This window comes from Lissotriton helveticus, chromosome 4_1 (assembly GCF_964261635.1).
Source record: "Lissotriton helveticus chromosome 4_1, aLisHel1.1, whole genome shotgun sequence".
Taxonomy (NCBI): Eukaryota; Metazoa; Chordata; class Amphibia; order Caudata; family Salamandridae; genus Lissotriton; species Lissotriton helveticus.
Genome location: NC_136063.1, coordinates 1,808,956,778 through 1,808,971,860, shown reverse-complemented (window position 1 = coordinate 1,808,971,860; position 15,083 = coordinate 1,808,956,778).

Sequence of the window (15,083 nt, the reverse complement as noted above, 5' to 3'; positions counted from 1 at the left end):
ACCGCAAATACCATCACCAAACGTTGTCCACAAAGCCACATTCTCTAAAACTGCCTCTAAATCTCCCCCAGTAAACTTGCCCCCTGACTGCCACCCGTACGTTGCTGTTCTTATAAACGTACCTACACTGAAGGCTGGCCACAATGAATCCCCCCAGGCATTATTAAATAAAACTATGCACTGGCTCAAGTCCAATAGACCCCTTGGGAGGGGGCTTGATGGCCACATTATAGGAGCCAGAAGGGTGAATTGGGTGGGTTATGGACACAAGCTAGTGGAAGGAGACTGCGTGGTGGTCAACTTTAGGGACAGCAGAGTAGCACAATCTATTTGTGACTCCAAACCTAATTCTGGGGGACAGGGAATTGGTTTAGTGGACCTAACTTTTTTCTATCCAAGATTAGCCCCAACTTCGGTTGGTCGCGATTTCGGCTCAGGGCAGAGTAACGGCACCAACTTCTTTGATCTCCCTCCCAAACCACTATTCTATCCTCAGGCAGTCTGGCCACCAACTGGGTGGAGACCTCCGGGATACTGAATCAAACCTAATCCTGGGGAGGCCCCCGGAGTTGGCAATCTTGCTGGCGATTCTGACTTGAGTGGGTTGCCTGTTGCCTCAGTTACACCCCTCACGTGCAGCGAAATCCCCACTCCCATGCATGAGAGAAGCCAGGCTCGAGATGATCAAGAATGGGTTAGTACACAAGTGCTCCAGGAATCTGTGGCGGGAGAGAATGACCTCATCTCCGGCGTTGTTACAGCTGTGACGGATCCAGTTCTTAGGATTTTCAGCTGGAACATCGCGGGAATTGATAGGAAGCTGGAGTTGCCCGAGTGGAATGCCCTTGTGGAGGGATACTCCATTTGTATATTCCAGGAGACATGGGCCATGGAGCCCTGTCACAAGGTGGGCTATTCGTCGCACTTTGTTCCCGCTGTCATGTCTCAGGCAGGGAGGGGGCGCCCCTCGGGGGGCCTCCTCATTTGGGTTGCAGTCTCCCTGGATTGCAGGGTGGAGGAACATCCCACAAATTCTCCTGACATCCTCAACATTATGTTGAAGGATTCTCGGGGTCGCCTTCTCTTAGACATCTTCAATGTCTATGCTAGAGGTACTAGGGGGGGAGTACAATCGGCCACCATTGCACTTCTGGAAGATCTGCTAAGACAACGGCCAAGGAACTCGAGCACTATCATGGCGGGTGACTTAAACTGTACGTTCGAGCCCCTGGGCCTCGATGATACGTTAGGCATGGAGGAGGAGGATGCGAGAAGGGGAATTCCGTCCCTGGCTCTGCCCCCATCAAGAAGTGAATGAAGAATGAATGAATGAATGAAGTGGGATTTACACATGCGCGACTTAGCCCCATGGGCGTCAAGGCGCCTAACACCAAACTAGCTGAGGCAGAAGATGGATAGAGCTTACTGATATGCATTAACAAAGCACCAGGTTTTCAGAGCCTTCCTAAAAAGATCCAGTGAGGGTTGTGATTTAATCTCTAGGGGAAGTGAGTTCCATAGTTGGGGTGCCAAAATGGAAAAGGCCTTACTCCCCCATCTAACCTTCATGGAGCGAGGAACTGCCAGTTGATTGAGCTCTGAAGAGCGTAGGCATCTACTCGGAACATATCGAGTGAGCCGAGATCCAAGCGCATCAGTTGGGCCGGCCATAAGGGCACGATATGTAAGACAGAGGAGTTTAAAAGATACTCTCGAGATGATAGGGAGCCAATGAAGACTCTTCCTTGCCATGGTCGCTGAGGACAGCCAGGGCAGGGCCAAAACAAATCGTGCCGCCGCATTCTGTACGACCTGCAAGCGCTGTAGAAGGCCCTTGTTGGCTCCGGCATACAGAGAGTTACAGTAATCAAGCCTTGAGCCAACAAGGGCGATTACAACCTGCTTGCGTGCCTGCGGGGGGAGATAGTGAAGGATTTTCTTCAGAGTCCTAATAACACCCCAGCAGGTGGCCACAGTTTTGTTGACCTGGGCCTCCATAGATAGCCGAGTGTCAAAAATGACCCCAAGGTTCCTGGCAGATTGTACGGGAGCGGGGCAGTTGCCTAAAGATGGAGGCCACCATTCCCCTGACCATATGACCTGATCTTTACCAAAGACCAGGACCTCTGTTTTGTCACCATTCAGCCTTAGAGAATTGAAAATCATCCATTCTGCAACGAGTTGCATACAGGACCTAAAGTTAGAAGCGGTGACAGTCACAGAGTGGGTCAGGGACACCATAATCTGCGTGTCATCAGCGTACGATACTACCTCCATCCCCTGAGATCTTACTAGTCTAGAAAGGGGGGCCACGTAGATATTGAACAGGGTCGGACTCAATGCCGACCCCTGTGGCACCCCACATTGCAAGGACTTGGCAGGGGAGAGGAGATCACCAAGCATCACACGCTGCTCTCTTTGTTGTAGAAAAGAGCTCAGGATTCTGAGGGCCGGTCCTGTTACTCCTGCCTCCCTTAACCTAGATGTTAATGTAATGGGAGACAGGGTGTCGAAAGCTGCTGTAAGATCTAACAATACTAGCACGGTAGTTTGACCCAGGTCTACTTTGCGACGTATGTTATCCGTGACCATAGTCAAGGCAGACTCCGTGCTGTGAAGCTTTCTAAAACCATGTTGAGACCCATCCAAGAACCCTGAAGCATCCAGAAAGCGAGAGAGATGACAGTTTAGGTGGGCTTCAAGCATCTTAGCAGGGGCCGGCAGAAGAGATATAGGTCTGAAATTCTGCAGGATTCCTGGATCCAGAGTAGGCTTCTTAAGCAAAGGCTTCACTATGGCTTTCTTCCAAGCTACAGGGAAGATGCCATGTTCCATCGCATCGTTCATAATTTTCAACATGGGAGGAAGGATAGTATCCCTACAATCCTTTAGTACTTTCAAAGGAACCGGATCTAAGGGAGAGGCAGACTTAATTCTATCCAGCAGGAGGTTTAATCCATCCAAAGAAAGTGCAGGAAAATGATTGAAGACCTAGGGAGGGTCATCGACCCAAAATTCCAGATGTCTGACTCGAGCGGAGTCCTCTTCACTCAGGAAACTCCTCTGAGATTGTAGAGCCAGATAGATATCATCTATTTTTTAAAAAAAGAAATCCGAGATGTTGTTACATAGCTCCTGTGAGACTACCACGGGGTCAGGGGCCTGAAGAGAGCAGAGAGAGCTCACGATCTTAAAGAGTTCTTTAGAAGATGTAAGAGAACTAGTCAAGTTGGTAAAATAATCCTGTTTCTCCTTAACAACTCTGCTTTTATACTCTCGTATCTGGCGCCTGTACACTTCCCGATCAGTCGGGTCCCAGGATTTACGCCAACATCTTTCCTTCCTTCTACATTTTTGTCTAAGAAGCCTCAGAGTTTCCGTGAACCAGGGGGCTGTCGGCTTTTGTCGCGCAACATATTTAAGTGAGGCAGGGGCTAGCTCATCCACCGGAGAGAGAGTCAGCCAACTCTTGTGCTGCCTTATCTACCATCACCTGAGATGTAATATTAACATTTTGAACAAAAGGAACCAGCTTCTCATTCGTAATATTTCTAAAATTTCTTTTAAGACAGTTCTTAGTGATAGCCAAATTACCTTCCATATTGGGCGTATTTAAATAGGTATACACCCGTTACAACGGATCTTTTACTCCGCACTACCATTACAACGCGACTTTTACTCCGCATACCATTACAACGCATTGCGCTGGGGGGCGCTCTAGGATAGGGAATAAGTATAATTTACTATCCAACACCTTCCCTAGGATCCACGGGGACTGGAGTTAGAATAGTAAATTATACTTACCACTATCCAGCGCCCCAAGGCGCTATGCGTTGTAACGGTATGCGGAGTAAAAGTCGCGTTGTAATGGTCTGCGGAGTAATAGTATGCGTTATAACGTCATACATCCATTTAAATATAATGGTACTGCTAGATGATCCGACCAGACTATCGGCAGGGGAACGCCGACTGTTAGCCTGGAGTCATTAGAAAACACCCCATCGAGGGTATGACCCGCCTTATGCGTCGGAAAAGACACCCTTTGGACAAAATCACCTGCGTCCAGGGCGTTAACCAAGGAAGATGTATCAGTGGATGCCAGATCATCTAAATGAAAATTCATATCACCAAGAATAGTAAAGGAAGGTCTCCCAAAGTAGGGTTCCATAATTCTAAATAGCTCAGGGCAAAAGTTAGCTCTAGGTCCCGGAGGTCTATATACCAAAATTCCAGTAAAGGAGATCGAAGGAGCACATACAATGCAGAAATATATAGCCTCAAAGGGATCCGAGGGGACTGATAAGGATTTTATAGTACAGGATAGGGTGGTTATATAAAGAACTGCCAATCCACCCCCCCTGCGTCGCACTCTATCCAACCTGTGAAGAGAATATCCTTCAGGTATAGCCAAAAGAAGGTCGTGGCCAGAGGACTCGGAGGCCCATGTCTCGGTCACAAAGACCCAGTCAGGTTGCCTCACACTAACAAAATCATGAAACTATATATTATGTTTGATGAGGGATCGTGCATTAATCAAAAAGCCCTGTCTGAATTGAGAGGGCTCCCATCCGTCACAAGAAGGGGTAGCAGATTTCCTGGGCGCCCGTGTAGTAGAGTCAAAACAAGATTTACACGAAGGACATACCAGAGCCTGTCGCAGGGTCTCAGGGCGCAACCGATGATGGCATGGAAGCACAGAAGGTCGAAATAACAAGAGATCGCGCAACAGATTTTCTCGGGGCACTGAGATGGATCCAACAGGAGTCCCAGGGTCCAGCCCGTCCCGCAGCACGTCCTCAGCGCGGACGGGCGCAGACGGGCTGAACTCTGGCGCAAGTGGCGCTACAGATTAATGCACTAAATCTGGAATTTGATCTGAGGGCGGTAAATGGGAGGTCCAAATCTGACCTGCAGGGTGCACATACATACAATAGGCCCAATCATACATCGAGAATAGATTATATTCTTCTCGATGTATGTCTATGGAGCACCCTGAGCGACATGAAGATCATTGAGAGTATTGATAGCGATCATAATCTCCTGTCTCTCGGTCTGTCTCCAGGGTGGATAAGGGACAAGGTCAGGTCTCAACAACCCTTGTTGGCACCTAATACCCAGAGGTTTAATGTATCTAACTGTGGGAGGCGGTTAAAATGGCCCAGGATCGCCCTGTCCAGCGAGAAACTTTCTACCGTAGGGGCCCTGCTGGCTGAGGCTCAGAGCAATTTGAGTCTATTGCCTAGCGTACCTAAGGAGGTCACACAGGTTTTTGGTGCCCTAATTGGGGCACTGGGCAAACTCTTCATTTTGCCCAGTGGCGCCCGGGGTATGTCCAACAGGAAAGATCCCTGGACAAAACAGGGTTGGTATACAACTAAATGCAGGTCCCAGAAAAAGGCCCTGATAGAGGCTGTTAAATCTAAGTCCCCAATAGCTGTTAGAATAGCCAGGAAGGACTACTCTATGACCATAAAGGCGGCGAAAAAGGAGTGGGAGGAGAAGTTCTGGGAAGATCTTTTGGCTGCAAGTATGGGGAAGGATGCAAGGAGCTTCTGGAGTTTGATTAGGAACAAGAATAGGCCAGACGGGTCGCTGGTCACTTGTAACATCCCCGCCCAGCTCTGGTACACTCACTTTGAGGCCCTGTATTCTCATCCTGAAGGGACTCATAGCGATTCCTTTTCCTTGGAGAACGACACAGTGGTCAGCGACATGGATGACTTCACTGAGAGGGAGGTGGAGGCTGTAATTAAGTCCCTGGTCCCCCTAAAGGCTGCGGGGCTGGACGGGATACCCGGTGATTTGCTGCGTGCCAATCCAAAGGCATGGGGTAAATTGGTCGCCACGTTACTAAACGCAATCATGAGGGGCGCACTGGTACCTGATTCCTGGAAGGGGGCGGAGGTTGTCCCGATTTTCAAAAAGGGGTGTCGGGACAACCCCACCAACTACAGGCCAATCAGCCTAATTGAATCTTCCCAAAAGGTGGCAGGGAAGGCAATTTTGGTGAGGGTCCTTCAGTGGGCTGAGGAGCACAAGATATTGTCAGACTTTCAGGCGGGTTTTCGCTCAGGCACGGGGATGATAGAACAAGCATTTAGGTTGACCCTCCTGTACTGGAAGGTGGTGGTGCTGGGCAAGGGCAGTCTTTATTTGGCCTTCATTGACCTGAAGACTGCCTTTGACCTAGTACCAAGGGAGGAACTATGGAGGGTTTTGCAGGGGCTGGGATTACCCGCCTACATCCTGTCGCTTCTTATTAAACTCCACTCAGATAACTATGCACAGGTGCGGTGGGGAAAGAATGGGGAGAAAACCAACAGAATCCCAGTGCAAAGGGGTATCCGCCAGGGTTGTGTGCTGGCTCCCACACTATTTTCATTATATGTGAATGGTGTGGTCAAGCATCTGCTCAAGGAACCTGCAGATGCTCCGTCCCTGTCGGGCACCCGTATCCCCACCCTGCTCTTTGCTGACGACACCTTGCTCATTGCTAAAACACCGCAAGGCCTCCAAAAGCTCCTCACCCGCTTCCAGGAGTTCTGTTCCCTAAGGGGCCTTATAATTAATGTGGATAAGACCAAATTCCTGACTATGAACCCGCCCAAAAAGCTAGGGCCACCTCCGATTTTAAACACCGTTCCGCTGGAGAGGGTCCTTGAGTTTGACTACTTGGGGATTCGCCTCAGCAACTCCATGAGTTGGACCCCACATATCCACAAGATGTTGCTTAATCACAAAAGGGTGACTGGTGCCATTCTCAGGGAACATTGTTCTTCCCCCAAACATTGTATCTCCCCAGCTATAGATATTTACAAAGCCAGAGGGGTTGCAGCGGCTTTGTATGGGGCAGAGCTGTGGGGTTCCACAAACCTGGAGGTATTAGGCAAAGCAGAAAATAAATTTCTGAAAGAGCTCTCGGCACTCCCTTCAAGCACACCCTCAGTCCCAGTGCTTCTTGACTTGGGTTGCAAATCAATCATGGACCAGGCGCGACTGCGGCCTCTGCTTTTGTGGGCCCGTCTGTGGAGGGTCCCGGAGCTAGCCTCCTACGCAGCTGGTCTGTCTGAGGAAATTGCAATGGAGGGATGGCACCGAATCAAATGGCTTAGGGACATTAAGAGCCTCCTGGTGGAGCTGGGTTTGGAAGATTGCTGGGCTACTCGATCCGCCCCTCCGAAAGCCACCCTGAAGAAGATATATTGGGACTGGGTAGCCACCAAACTCATTCGCAATCCTCGTCACTGCAACTCGACCGCAGCATTTCTGAGAATTAAAGACGTAGTTGCCTATGAGCCCTACTTGGACTTAATCTCCATTCCCCTGGACAGGGCTCTTTATTTCAAACTCAGAGTGGGCACCTTACCTTTGGCCGATTTGGTGTCCAGGTGGAGATCTTCAACCTCCCAGCCCTCAGCATTCTGCGCGGTGTGTCTGACACGGGTTTAGACGGTGGCACACTTCTTTTTTGAATGTCCTGACTACCGTGCCCCAAGGAAACGCTGGTTACTACCTCTATGCAGGCTCCTTGGCACAAGACAGCATCTGGTGGCCCTCCGCATTTTATTGACCGATACATCCCCTCCCATTGTCTGTGCTGTCTCCAAATTTTTAAAATGGGCTTGGATGATCCGAGCAAAAAGGCTTTCCTTTTCAATTTAATGCTATTTTAACTATTTATTGTATTTTGTATCTGAATGTTTTATGAATTATAACTGATTATCATTATAAGCCTTGGAATTGTATTTTGTAATGCATCGCTTTTAAGATATTTACTTATCGAAATAAAGCTTTTACAATTACATATCCACACCCCCTCCTATGTCTGGGCACTGCTGGGAGTCATATCCACACCCCCCTACTATGTCTGGGCACTGCTGGGAGACATACCCGCACACCCCTCCTATGTCTGGGCACTGCTGGGAGTCCTGTGCACCCACACCTCCTATGTCTGGGAACTGCTGGGAGTCATATCCACACCCCCTTCCTATGTCTGGGCACTGCTGGGAGTCATATCCACACACCCCTCCTATTTCTGGGCACTTCTGGGAGTCCTGTGCACCCACCCCTCCTATGTCTGGGCACTGCTGGGGGGTCCTGTGCACCCACCCCTCCTATGTCTGGACACTGCTGGGAGTCATGTCCACACCCCCCTCCTATTTCTGGGCACTGCTGGGAGTCCTGTGCACCCACCCCTCCTATGTCTGGGCACTGCTGGTAGTCATATCCACACCGCCTCCAATGTCTGGGCACTGCTGGTAGTCCTGTGTACCCACCCCTCCTATGTCTGGGCAGTGCTGGGAGTCATATCCACACCCCCGCTTATGTCTGGGCACTGCTGGGAGTCATATCCACACACCCCTCTTATGTCTGGGCACTGCTGGGAGTCATAGCCACACACCCCTCCTATGTCTGGGCACTGCTGGGAGTCCTGTGCACCCACACCTCCTATGTCTGGGCACTGCTGGGAGTCATATCCACATCCCCCTCCTATGTCTGGGCACTGCTGGGAGTCATATCCACACACCCCTCCTATGTCTAGGCAAAATGTAAATTGTAAATGTAAATTGATACTTGTATAGCGCACTACTCACCCGCAAGGGTCTCAAGGCGCTTGTACGAATACCGCTGTGGAACCCATCCTGGCTTTCCCTGTGAGGTGTCCACTCCTGGGCACCCCCAAGGTGGAGGCCAGGCATCCTTAGCGTTGTGGGGGCTGTTGTGGAGATTAAGCAAGCTATTGCCCAGAGTTGCAAAGTGGGACTCCATGATTGGAATAGGCACCGAGGCGAGAATTATCAGGTCCGTGGAATTTTTGAGCCCAAGACCCGCCGAGGCGGGGAATTGAACCCTGGTCCCGGGCTAGACCTCTGCATCAGGGTCTGCCGCTCTAACCATTGAGCCACACTTCTCCAGGCACTGCTGGAGTCCTGTGCACCCACACCTCCTATGTCTGGGCACTGCTGGGAGTCATATCCACATCCCCCTCCTATGTCTGGGCACTGCTGGGAGTCATATCCACACACCCCTCCTATGTCTAGGCACTGCTGGAGTCCTGCGCACCCACACCTCTATGTCTGGGCACTGCTGGGAGTCATATCCACACCCCCTCCTATGTCTGGGCACTGCTGGGGGTCATATCCACCCCCCTCCTATGTCTGGGCACTGCTGTGAGTCATATCCACACCCCCTCCTATGTCTGGGCACTGCTGGGAGTCATATCCACCCCCCCTCCTATGTCTGGGTACTGCTGGGAGTCATATCCACACACCCCTCCTATGCCTGGGCACTGCTGGGAGTCCTGTGCACCCACCCCTCCTATGTCTGGCCACTGCTGGGGGTCCTGTGCACCCACCCCTCCTATCTCTGGGCACTGCTGGGAGTCATATCCACACACCCCTCCTATTTCTTGGCACTGGTGGGAGTCCTGTGCACCCACCCCTCCTATGTCTGGGCACTGCTGGGAGGCATATCCACACCCCCCTCCTATGTCTGGGCACTGCTGGGAGTCCTGTGCACCCACCCCTCCTATGTCTGGGCACTGCTGGGAGTCATATCCGCACCCCCCTTCTATGTCTGGACACTGCTGGGAGTCATATCCACACACCCCTCCTATGTATGGGCGCTGTTGGGAGTCCTGTGCACCGACCCCTCCTATGTCTGGACACTGCTGGGGGTCCTGTGCACCCACTCCTCCTATGTCTGGGCACTGCTGGGAGTCATATCCACACCCCCTTCCTATATCTGGTCACTGCTGGGAGTCATATCCACATCCCCCTCCTATGTCTGGCCACTGCTGGGAGTCATATCCACCTCCCCTCCTATGTCTGGGCACTGCTGGGAGTCATATCCACACACCCCTCCTATGTCTGGGCAGTGCTGGGAGTCCTGTGCACCCACTCCTCCTATGTCTGGGCACTGCTGGGAGTCATATCCACACCCCCTTCCTATATCTGGTCACTGCTGGGAGTCATATCCACATCCCCCTCCTATGTCTGGCCACTGCTGGGAGTCATATCTACCTCCCCTCCTATGTCTGGGCACTGCTGGGAGTCATATCCACACACCCCTCCTATGTCTGGGCAGTGCTGGGAGTCCTGTGCACCCACACCTCCAATGTCTGGGCACTGCTGGGAGTCGTATACACACCCCCCTCCTATGTCTGGGCACTGCTTGGAGTCATATCCACACACCCCTCCTATGTCTGGGCACTGCTGGGAGTCCTGTGCACCCACACCTCCTATGTCTGGGCTCTGCTGGGAGTCGTATCCACACACCCCTCCTATGTCTGGCCACTGCTGGGAGTCATATCCACACCCCCCTCCTATGTCTGGGCACTGCTGGGAGTCCTGTGCACCCACACCTCCTATGTCTGGGCACTGCTGGGAGTTATATTCGCACCCCCCTCCTATGTCTGGGCACTGCTGGGAGTAATATCCACACCCCTTACTATGTCTGGGCACTGCTGGGAGTCATATCCACACACCCCTCCTATGTCTGGGCACTGCTGGGAGTCCTGTGCACCCACACATCCTATGTCTGGGTACTGCTGGAAGTCATATTCACACCCTCCTCCTATGTCTGGGCACTGCTGGGAGTCATATCCACACCCCCCTTCTATGTCTGGCCACTGCTGGGAGTCACATCCACACACCCCTCCTATGTCTGGGCTTTGCTGGGAGTCATATCCACACCCCCTTGTGGTTCTCAAAAAATCCGGACCCTGGTGTTCTCCCGATATCGAGGTCCAATACCCGTGTCACAAAACCTCAACGCACCAAGACGATTTTGGTATCTATGAACCGATAATAATTAGGACATCATTCCTATGTATTTGCGTCACAATCGAGGGTTGCCAACACCCCAAAATCGTAGTTTCCGTCCCCATCCCTTAAACTCCATTTTGTGAACGGCATCCATCTTGCATCTTGCCCTCATGTTAAGTCAATTAAAGGTCGAGCTTGATCAAGAGGGACACGTCCACCTTTTCGTGACTTCCCCCTGACCTGTCCCAACTGACTCCATTGCCTTCGGCCAAACCTGTTTGGGCAGCTCCTCGCCCAGTGGCCGAATACGATAGCATCAATACATAACATTCCACAAACCATTCACGACATACAGACCATGCTTTCTGCAAACATGCACCTGTCCACATTCCTTGTTTATGGCCAGTTTTATGACTGGGTTGTGCCTTCCTTTATTAAGGTTTCATCGATATCTGATGGGAGTTCCAGGCCCAACTGGGTAATCTATCAACAAACTGGACATCTAAAATATGGGCTTGCTTACATGACTCTGCTCTTTGTATTATTGTAGAAATATGTGTATAGCCATATCATAAACTCAGGAATTCTTGCTTGCAGCTATTATTTTTGTATATAAGGAGACGGCTGGTTCTGTAAAAACGAACAGTCTCCCGAGAACCTACACTCCGTGGGGTGTACTTCTGGGACACGTGTTACTTGGTAGCTACCAATAAAACTTGATCTTTGACGGTAACTAGAAGACTCCGTGTTTCTGTGGTCCGGAACAAGGGAGAACTCAGAGGTCCTCGGGTGCTACCCCCTGGCACCACCGGGTTCGTAAAAACCCGGCACCTCAGTTGGCGCCCAACTCGGGGCGATATCAAGCGGTGACGGTCCAAGCCAGATGTTCGTGAGGAGCTTCGTGTGAAAATTCCGGAGGACGGCCAGCCACTTCAGCGACCCCTGTATGTCGACGTGGTTCCGAAGGTCTTTGCTGCGAGGTTCCCCGTGTCCCGACGGCTACGAAGGACTGCTGCCCTGACTATCGCCTTGTTATGGACCCAGTGATCCTTGGTAGAGCGAAACGATAGACGAGTCTTCTAGCGACGTCACAGATCTTCAAATACTTCAGTTAAGTATAAGTGGAGCGTCTCCCAGTCCTTAGTTTGTCCTTAGTTTTTGGTATCCTTGAGATACGCTTTGATTTGGTACTTGCAAGCCCCAAAGCCGAAGGACTCGTGTATTCACGAGATATATCGTAACAGATAATCCTTTGAAGTTTGAAGCTAGACTAGTGAGCGAAGATGCCTGGTTTTAGCAGACTTGGAAACTTGTTTTGTCTTGGTTGTAGTAAGGACTCCCGATTAGAGGAATCTTTCCGGTTCCACCAATTGGAACTCCAACGTATGAGCTCTATGTAAAGCACGGCGTAGGTCCTATAACATATAACGAAGTATGGATAAAATACACCCGCAAGGATGGTGTTTTAAAATGGCCCCAATACGGTAGTTTCGACTCAGAAGTTTTAGATAACCTAGAGGTCAAACTATTCAAGAAGAAAGCCCGACCGGCGATGTTTGACTCTTTCCGAGGCCAAACAGAAGGAAATTAAATTAGAAAAAAAGAATAAGAGGGAAAGAGGTATTTCAGTAATGCAAGCCGGGATAAAATTTAAAGACAACGAAGAGGATCAAATAAGTGAGCAGTTGCACAGGCAACGTAAAATGGCAATAGATAAATGCTATCCCGTTTTGCCATCTCTTCAGCGAGAGACAGTAAAAGAGCGTGAGAAAGATCCATTAATGGCTCATTTGCTAAGTTCGCCACCACCCTATGCACAAAATGCCACAGCACCTCCGCAACCTTTAGTTGCACCTCTGGTAGCTGTTATACAGGCTCCTTTTCCGCACTCACCGGCTACTCTCCAGCTGGCTCCTGTTTCTCTGGCGCAGCCTCTTCAAGGCTCACCGATCACATCTACTTCTCCTACTGTTCCTTCTAAAATTTCGCCTAGCACATCTTCTAGTCTCTCTGATACTCGTTCTACGAACATTTCTGTTTCTACTTTGCGTGACTCTGTTCTACCACCAGTTATTCCCCCACTTTCACCTTCCGTCTGGCATAAAATGACCAGCATTGTTACTAACCTTCCTTCACCACTTTTTCGGTCGCCTAAAACGACCCCTAACACGGAACGAAGACAATTACGAAGCCAAATGCCCGATTATCAGGAAAGGGAATGATTGAATAAGTTAGCACGAAATTGGGCTATGGACACAGCAAGATATGATGTAGAGTCTGTCATGAACGTTTTCCGTCAATGGGATGAACCAACGCAAAGATACGTCTTTGAGCAGATGTGTGTTTTTCTGTGTGAGGATTTGGTAGATAATGGTCAGAAGACCAACCAGCAAGAGTTGTGTAGTGTACGATTTAAATTTGGGGAGGGTATGATAGTTGGTCCCGACGTTGAAAAAGCAGTTGAGATATTATTATCACATAGAAGTACGGGTGGTAATTCTGGGTCATCCTCTGACAGTGGTACATCCAGCAGGAAAAGAGCGAGACAGTACCCCATGAGAGAGGTTCCTCCGGTCTGGAGGGAAGGTGACGCAACTGCAGTTCCACCGGTTCTGCCTCATTTCCAGCGTGTATGGGTACATGTCCCCTGGAAAAGATCCGAAGTTTTAGCACTCAAGCAGACACTACCCGATCCCCGTAAAAACCCGACTGGGTATTATAAGGAGTTGTCCCAAACTGCCAGCTCATGTATAATGAATTTAGCGGATATAGACATGTTGTTTGGGAACGTTGTTCCACATCCTTTATGGAGTAAGATACGTCATACAGATCATGACCAAGAATTAGGTGACTCGTGGGCGAACATTGCGACTACAGATGCTAGACAAGTCGGTGGTTTCAAGCCTGAGCCGTTAATAGCTGAACTTCCCGGTAGAATTATTGCGTACATGAAGACAATTATGCCTGAAGTACGCGTAAACTGGGACAAGCTATCAGCGTGCAAGCAGAAGAAAGACGAGAATGTGTCTGACTTTTTCACGAGATTTGAGGAAACTTTCACTGACCATAGTGGTCAGGATATGGCTACTGAGGGTGGCCAAAGATTGTTTGTAGACAAATTTGTACACAATTTGCTTCCCGAACTATGTGCTAAACTAAAAGATTCAGAGAGTGCTTGGGCTGTCTCTACGTCAGCGCAGATTCTAGCAACAGCTCAGTACTACGAAAACAGGCGCAAAGACGAGCTAGACAAGGCAGACAAAAAGACGAAAGATTTAAAAACTAAAATTCTTCTCCAACAGGCCTATCCGCCTCGTATGGCTAGCCAGCCCAATTATCAACAGAATAAGCAGTATTGTAGAGACGCACAAGGAAACGAGTCTTCCCACCAGCGTGTTCCGTATGGCCCGAATCAATGTGCGTATTGCAAGGAAGAGGGTCATTTTAGGAGTAATTGTCCGGCTCTTGCGCGACGCTTAAACGGTGTTTCAGGTGTAAGAGGGAGAGGTGTTCAACATGCCCCCAGAGGTAGGGGCCGTGGAAATTTCTCCCAAAACACAGTTTCTTTTCCGCCTCAAAATTCCATGAATAGCTTTGACCAACAGAATAACGCATCGTCTAGGTCAGCTCAGTACTATGCTGACGACTATTACACCAAACACTACAATGAGGGTAATGATTGCTAGGACAGCCATGGACAAAGAGAGGGAGTTGTTTCAGTTCCAGTAGACCAGGATGGACCTTATGTCGAGGTACTTACCTCAGGAGTGTCAGAGCCATTTCTGCTGGAAACTGGTGCTACGAAAAGTTCTATTATGCACTCAAAACTTCCTGGCGCACCTTTGTCTGGCGAAATGAATGTCTCAGTAGGCTTCTCTGGCGCCCCTGTTAGGAACCCGATCTCTAGTCCTATACCCCTTTCTGTTGGCCCCTGTGAATTAGAAGCACCCCTCATTCTTACAACAGGTTGCGGTGAAAATTTGTTAGGATTGGATTTGCTAAAAAGGTTGTATGCGACTTTGTACTGTTCTCCCTCGGGAGTACAACTTACCTTAGGGAAAAAAGTCATTTCTCCAATGTATTTGTCGAAAGAAGGTATTCCAACCGAATTGTCATCACTTCCTGATATACTGTGGGCTAATGGTTCCAATGACGTAGGTCGTTTGGAGATAGCACCGTATGTCATAACTTTGAAAGCCAACGTCGGATTGCCACGTATTCCCCAATACAAAATATCTAACGAATGCGAGAAGGCGTTGTTAACGATCATTTATGATTTGATCGATAAAGATGTTATTGAAGAAACAACAGGGAACG